The sequence below is a fragment of the Indicator indicator genome, chromosome 7 (genome assembly GCF_027791375.1).
Source record: "Indicator indicator isolate 239-I01 chromosome 7, UM_Iind_1.1, whole genome shotgun sequence".
Classification (NCBI taxonomy): domain Eukaryota; kingdom Metazoa; phylum Chordata; class Aves; order Piciformes; family Indicatoridae; genus Indicator; species Indicator indicator.
Window position 1 is genome coordinate 37,571,084 of NC_072016.1, and position 7,262 is coordinate 37,578,345.

Below are 7,262 nucleotides of genomic sequence, written 5' to 3' on the forward strand. Positions count from 1 at the left end.
CTGATGTAGATATTGACAGAGAGACTAGATGAGTTATAGAAGTTTATACTTTGGGAGAGAGTGGTTTGTGTGATCAGGGGAGTGATTAGGATACTGAGTATACATGGATGAGTGTGAAGTACATTGAAATGGTATAGATATACTAAATAGTGAGTATACTGTTTTTTCTGTGATTGTTATTACATTATATATCATATATATTTTTTATATAATCACTACTTTTATATCCTTTATATATATAATTATCCAATAAAAAACAACTATGGGGATGTGTATATAGTGTGTGTATGGTGTGTGTGGTGTGTGTGTGTATGGGTGTGTGGTATTTGTGTATGGAGTGTGTGTGTATATGAGTGTGTAGTATGGTGTGTGGTGTGTGTGTATGGTGTGTGCATGTGTGTCTGTGGGGGTGTGTGCGTAGTATGGTGTGCGGTGTGTGTGAATAGTGTATGTGGGGGTGTGTGTATGGTGTGTGTATGGTGTGTGTAAGTGTCTGTGGTGCATGTGTGTATGTGTGTGTGTGTAGTATGGTGTGGTGTGTGTACGGTGTGTGTGGAGACGGTGTGCGTGGTGCGTATGTGTCTCTGTGGTGTGTGTGGAGTCTGTGTGTGTATTTGTGTGTGTATGTGTGTGGTTGGTGTGTGTGTATGTGTGTGTGGTGTGTGTAGTCTGCGTGTGTGTCTGTGTGTATGTGTGTGTCTGTGGTATTGTGATGGTTTGAAACTGTCTTTTTAATTTTTCCTTGCAAAGTTCAGAACAGAGAAAGTGAAAGAGTGTAAATAAGTCACTATTGGGTGTAAGAAAGCAAAATAACTGATTGTTCTAAACACTTCCATTGGATAGATAGAAATGTTTAAGAACTATTACCCAAAACAAAGTAGGCACTCTGCACATTCTGCGTTCGGCAGTGGGGGCAGTTGCTGGGCTGTCTGGCTGCTGTTTCTTCTTCTCTTCTGGCTGAAGATAACACACTGACCTTGGCAGCTAAGTTAACAACTTTCTGCTTAACTAACTCTGCTTCTCTGTCCAGGGGGGTCTGGGGGGGAAGCTCCTGGGAGAGGGAGGCCCCTTTGGGAGGGTCCCCTTGGGGGGAAGCAAAGGGAGATCGGTTGTGCTTTTTCTGTTGATTGTATATATTTGTGAATGTCGTGAATTTTGTATATTTGTACATATTCATTGCATTTCATTGTAGATTTTAGACTCTGCTTGTAAATACAGCTTTTCATTTGCTTCCAGACTGAGTTAGCCTGGTTATTGTTGGTGGGCGGGGAATTTCAGCTCACACCGACACAGGTATATGTATGTGTGTCTGTGTGTATGTGTATGTGTGTGTCTGTGGTACGTGTATGTGTGTGTTATGTGTGTGTGTCTGTGGTATATGTATGTGTGTCTGTGTGTATTTGTATGTGTGTGTCTGTGGTATGTGTATGGTGTGTGTGTATGTGTATGTGTGTGTCTGTGGTATGTGTATGTGTCTGTGTGTAAGTGTATGTGTCTGTGGTATGTGTATGGTGTGTGTGTATGTGTATGTGTGTGTCTGTGGTGTGTGTATGTGTGTCTGTGTATATGTGTATGTGTGTGTCTGTGATATGTGTATGTGTCTATGTGTATGTGTGTGTCTGTGGTACATGTATGTGTGTGTGTTGTGTGTGTGTCTGTGCTATATGTATGTGTGTTGTGTGTTTTGTATGTGTGTGTGTTGTGGTTGTGTTGTGTGTGTGTTTGTGTGTTGTGTGTATGTGTTTGGTGTGTGTGTATGTGTGTGTTGTGGTATGTGTATGTGTCTGTGTGTAAGTGTATGTGTGTGTCTGTGGTATGTGTATGGTGTGTGTGTATGTGTATGTGTGTGTCTGTGCTATATGTATGTGTGTCTGTGTGTATTTGTATGTGTGTGTGTCTGTGGTACGTGTATGTGTGTGTGTATGTGTGTCTGTGGTATGTGTATGGTGTGTGTGTATGTGTGTGTTGTGTGTTGTGTATGTGTTGTGTGTAGTGTTGTGTGTGTTGTGTGTTGTGTATGGTGTGTGTGTATGTGTTGTGTGTGTTGTGGTATGTGTATGTGTTATGTGTTGTGTGTGTTGTGGTGTGTGTATGTGTGTTGTGTATGTGTGTTGTGTGTGTTGTGGTATGTGTATGTGTTATGTGTATGTGTGTGTTGTGGTTGTGTATGGTGTGTGTGTTGTGTATGTGTGTGTTGTGTATGTGTGTGTGTTGTGTATGTGTTGTGTGTGTGTTGTGGTATGTGTATGTGTGTGTCTGTGTGTGGGGTGTGTGTGGTATATGTGTGTGTGTGTGTCTGTGGTGTGTATGTAAGGCAGTACCTGACGATGAAGTCGCAGTGTGCACTCTGCATGATCTGCTTCTCAGAGCGGATGTGCTCCTGCTGCCGCGTGTCCACAATGTGCCTCTTCTTCAGGATCTTCATGGCAAACGTCTTGGACTCCTCACTCTTCAGCTGCACCTGGCCACAGCACCAAAGACACAGTGGTTAGAAGCAGGGGACAGCCCCTCAACAAGAATGAGTCATACAGCACAGGGGGCAACCCCACCACCTACCTTAGAATTATGGAGTCATAGAATGGGTCGGATTGGAAGGGACCTCAAAGATCCCCCTGCCATGGACAGGGACACCTCCCACCAGCCCAGGCTGCTCAAGGCTTCATCCAGCCTGGCTTTCAACACCTCCAGGGAGGAGGCAGCCACAGCCTCCCTGGACACCCTGTGCCAGTCTCTCCCCACCCTCACTCTCAACAATTTCTTCCTCCTCTCCACTCTCAATCTGCCCGCTCCCAGCTCAAAGCCATTGTCCCTCAGCCTGGCACTCCCAGCCCTTGGCCAAAGTCCCTCCCCAGCTCTCCTGGAGCCCCTTCAGGTCCTGCAAGGCTGCTCTGAGGTCTCCCTGCAGCCTTCTCTTCACCAGCCTCAACAGCCCCAACTCTCCCAGCCTATCCCCACAGGGGAGGTTCTCCAGCCTCTGATCATCTTGGTGGCCTCCTCTGGAGCCTCTCCAGCAGCTCCAGGTCCTTCTTGTGCTGGGGCCCCCAGAACTGGAGGCAGTGCTGCAGGTGGGTTCTGAGCAGAGGGGCAGAATCCCCTTCCTGCCCTGCTGGTTACTTCTTCTCCAACATGCCCAAGTCCTCCTCCTTGCTTTTCTGTCCCTGCCAAATTGGGTAACTGTAAGGACTACTTTTTGCTGTTAAGCTGGGGATTTCCAGGTCATTTCTTTTACTTTTCCAAACAATGATTTTTAATATCAAACTATCAAACTCATGATATAGTTAATAGAAAAAAAAACCAAACTGGTCTCTATACCAAATCCTCATGTTTAAGAGAAAGAAAATGATGAACGCTGCTAAGATGAGAATGGGCTGATGAGGACACCATGTCCTCCACTTCTGAGGAGAAAAATAGCAGAGGGAGCCACAGGGACTGTCAGCTCAGAAGGGGGTAGGGTATGCTGGGCAGGAAGCTCAGCAACAGAGACCCACCACAGAAATCTCCCAAATGCTTCAGAAAAGGGGAATATCACAGAATCTCAGAACACATCCAGTGGAAAAAGGCCTCCAAGTTCAACCAGTCCAACCCTTGGCTCAGCACTGCAGGCTCATCACCAAACCATGTCCCTAAGCTCCACTCCACACACTGCTGGAACACCCCCAGGGATGGTGCCTCCAGCACTGCCCTGGGCAGCCTGTTCCAACGTCTGAGATCCCTTGAGGTGCAGAAATACTTCCTGAGCTCCAGCCTGAGCCTCCCCTGTGCAGCTTGGAACCATTTCCTCCACTCCTGTTGGTTGACACCAAGGAACAGAGGCTGCGCCCTCCTCACTCCAAGCTCCCTTCCAAGCAGTGCAGTTTGCATGGGCAGCAGCTTGCAGTGGAGCCACCCCTGCTGCACAGCCCAGCAGAGGAGCCCTGACTGCCTTGGCGGCAACACCTGCAGCTTCAAAGGCCCCAGGACAGCTGCTTCAGTGCAGACCTGCTGCAGCCTTGGCTTTCAGGCACACTTCTGCAAGAGCAGCCAAGCCAGGAAGAGGAATTACCAAGAGTCACCACCAGCCTCATCCCCCTCCACCTCGTTTTTGTAAAAGAATTCCTGGTCCCTTCCCTTCTCCTTTAGTCCCTTCTCTCCTCGCATTGACCATGCCCAGTCAAACATCAGGGCCGCTGTAACTGGAGGTGTCCGCTGCCTGCAGGGGGTTGGACAAGATGGCCTTTGAGGGTCCCTTCCAGCCCACTGCACTCTGTGAGGTTGAGAACTGTCCAAATTCACAGATTAAAGTCTGCTTAGCTCCTGCAAGGCCCCATGGCTGGCAGAAGACCAGAATTAAAACCTGTAGCACTGAGAATGCTCCTTCCCTTTTTCTCCACCTTCCTACACAGGTCTCAGAGCTCCATTTCATGTCTCTCCCATCACTGAGCTCTGGTATATGGCTGCAATTCTCATGGCCTTGACTCACACAGATGTAATGACAAAAGGCAAGCTACGCTGAAGAGCAGACCTCTGCCCACAGCAGATCCATCCAGTGCAATAACCTCCAAAACAGGAGACCCCATGAAGGTGCCATTAGTACAGACTCTTTCCTGGTGGGACTCCCTCATGGTGAAGCTGCTTTGAGTTCTTGTCCTCTCTGTTCCAAATCAAAGAATCCCAGGATGGTTTGGGTTAGAAGGGACCTCAAAGCTCATCCAGTTCCCAGCCCCTGCCATGGGCAGGGACACCTCCCACCAGCCCAGCTTGCTCAAGGCCTCATCCAGCCTGGACTTCAACACCTCCAGGGAGGAGGCAGCCACAGCCTCCCAGGGCAACCTGTTCCAGTGTCTCCCCACCCTCACTCTCAACAATTTCTTCCTCATCTCCAGTCTCAATCTCCCCTCTCCCAGCTCAGAGCTATTGTCCCTTGTCCCATTGCCCAGGGTTGGAACTGGACGATCTTCGAGGTCCTTTCCAGCCCAAACCATTCTTGGATTCTCTGATTTTCTCTCCAGAACACAAGAAAAATCAGTAGGAAGCGACAATTAAATAAAGTCCACTCTGAAGAGGTGATGCACAAAGCCAGAGAGAGAAGAGGGAAAATGAGTCAGCTGAGGTTATTCTGCAGGACTCAGAGGCAGGAAATGAAGTGACCAAAAGGCAGCAGAAATGTTGATTACAACTGAACCAGACAAGCAGGGAGGCAAAGCAGAGTCAGACAGAAGCTGACTGTGGTTAGCACACACATGTCCAGCTGGAGCCTAGGTGGAAGCCTACAACTCAAAGCCTTCCCCAGGGGAAGGAACCTCTCAGCATTGGGAAGATAATAAATCCTAGTAATAATAATCATAATGTTGAGTAAAGGGACTTAATGAGTGGGGGAGGAAGGGAGTGAAGGGGTCTTGGTACTGAGTTGAGCTCATGACAAACACTGTAAGACAAGATGCAAACAAAGGGGAGACAATGAAAGGAAGAGAACGAGATAAGGGCAGGAGGAGGAGGGGAAGAAGGAGTAAAAGGACCAGAGAAAGAATAGAGATTCAACATCTCTTGCTTTTTACAAGTTCTGGATTTCTTACACCTCAGGTGGCTTCTCCTGGGCTCTTCACGCTTATATGAAAATGTTGGAATTGCTGCAGAAGTGCTGCTTTGCTTTACCTCAGCATGGTGGGGCTGGAAGGGACCTCTTGGCATCACCCAGCCCAACCCCCTGCTCCAGCAGGGCACCCACAGCAGCTTGCCCAGCAGCACAATGCCCAGGAGGGGTTGGAAGCTCTCCACACCAGGAGACTCCACAACCTCCCTGGGCAGCCTGCTCCAGCCCTCCAGCACCCTCACAACAAACTTTCTCCTCCTGCTCAGCTCCAACCTCCTGCCTTCCACTTTCTGCCCCTTGCCCCTTGGCCTGGCCCTGGGCACCACTCAGCAGAGCCTGGCCCCAGCCTCTTGCCCCCTCCCCACAGCTCCTTTAGCTCTTGCTGAGCATTGCTCAGATGCCCTCTGGGGCTGCTCTTCTGCAGGCTCTCAGCCCCAGGGCTCTCAGCCTTTGCTCCTCACAGAGCTGCTCCAGGCCCTTCAGCATCCTCTTAGAGGATGATTGTAGAGGTCTTTAGCTTCAGTGAAGCCAAATAGACTTCAAGGAGGTTTGTCCAGTCATGGCTTCGTGAAGCACTTTCATTAATGGCCTGGATTATGAATTCAGAAGAAGGTTATTAACTTTGCACCTATTAAAATCAGGATAGAGAGGGCTGGGAACACTTTGGACAAGCACTTTTGACAAGCACTTTGAATGGAACTCCAACTCCTCTTTACTAATAGAAATGGAGTGGCAAAGTGCTTTCCCCACTGGTTCAGGTTGACCTAAGCAGAGGAAGATCCACATTGGACAATGTGCCTGGTTTGAGCATTGCTCCAAAGAGGTGAGAGCCAGCTGGAGAGTGAGGAACAAGAACCTTCCTGGCCTAGGAAACATGAATTAGATGTAAAGATCACCAGAAGCTCCTCAGGTTCACGTGAGAATGGGCTTCAAATCCATTCACCCCAACCTCAAGTGCTGAATGCCTTTGTACCTTCTACAGCCATGGAACAGCTTGGGCTGGAAGGGACCTTTAAAGACCATTGACTCCAACCCCCTGCAGCCAGGGGTCAGGTTGCTCAGAGCCTTGTCCAACCCGACCTGGAATGGTTCCATGGATTTCAAGCCTACTTCAGGCTCCAGTAGAGAGATGTTAAATATTAGGGAAAACTGCATGGGAACCTCCAGCCTGGAATCTTTCCAAACTGATTAAGGCAAAGCTGGGCAGACATGTTTGGGTCTGTTTGACTCTGTTGGGTGAGGACCTCTTAAGGCCTTTCTAGACCAGGGTCTAATCACCACATGGTTCAAATATGTGTGCCAGGTGCCACCAACATCTTCAAAACTAGAGGATGTTAAACTATAGCATTAAATGTTTTGTCAAGTCATGGCAGGCCAAAAATTCAGCCTTCCCTCCTCTGCCTATTGCTTGATGCCTTCAGGGTGTCCCAAACCAGGTGAGAGCCATGGAAGTACAGAAGACACAGCTCTCTGCAAGCCTGTGTCACATGCAGGGGTGGTGGGTAACACCTTCCTCAGTGACCTGGGGGAAGGGACAGAGTGGAGCCTCCCCCAGCTCCCTGATGGCACAGCACTGTAGCAGAGGCTGACAACCCTCAGGCTGTGCTGCCAGCCAGCCAGACCTGGGCAGGCTGCGGAGCTGGGCAGAGGGAGCCTCATGGAGCTCACCAAGGGCAAGGGTAGGGTCCTGCCC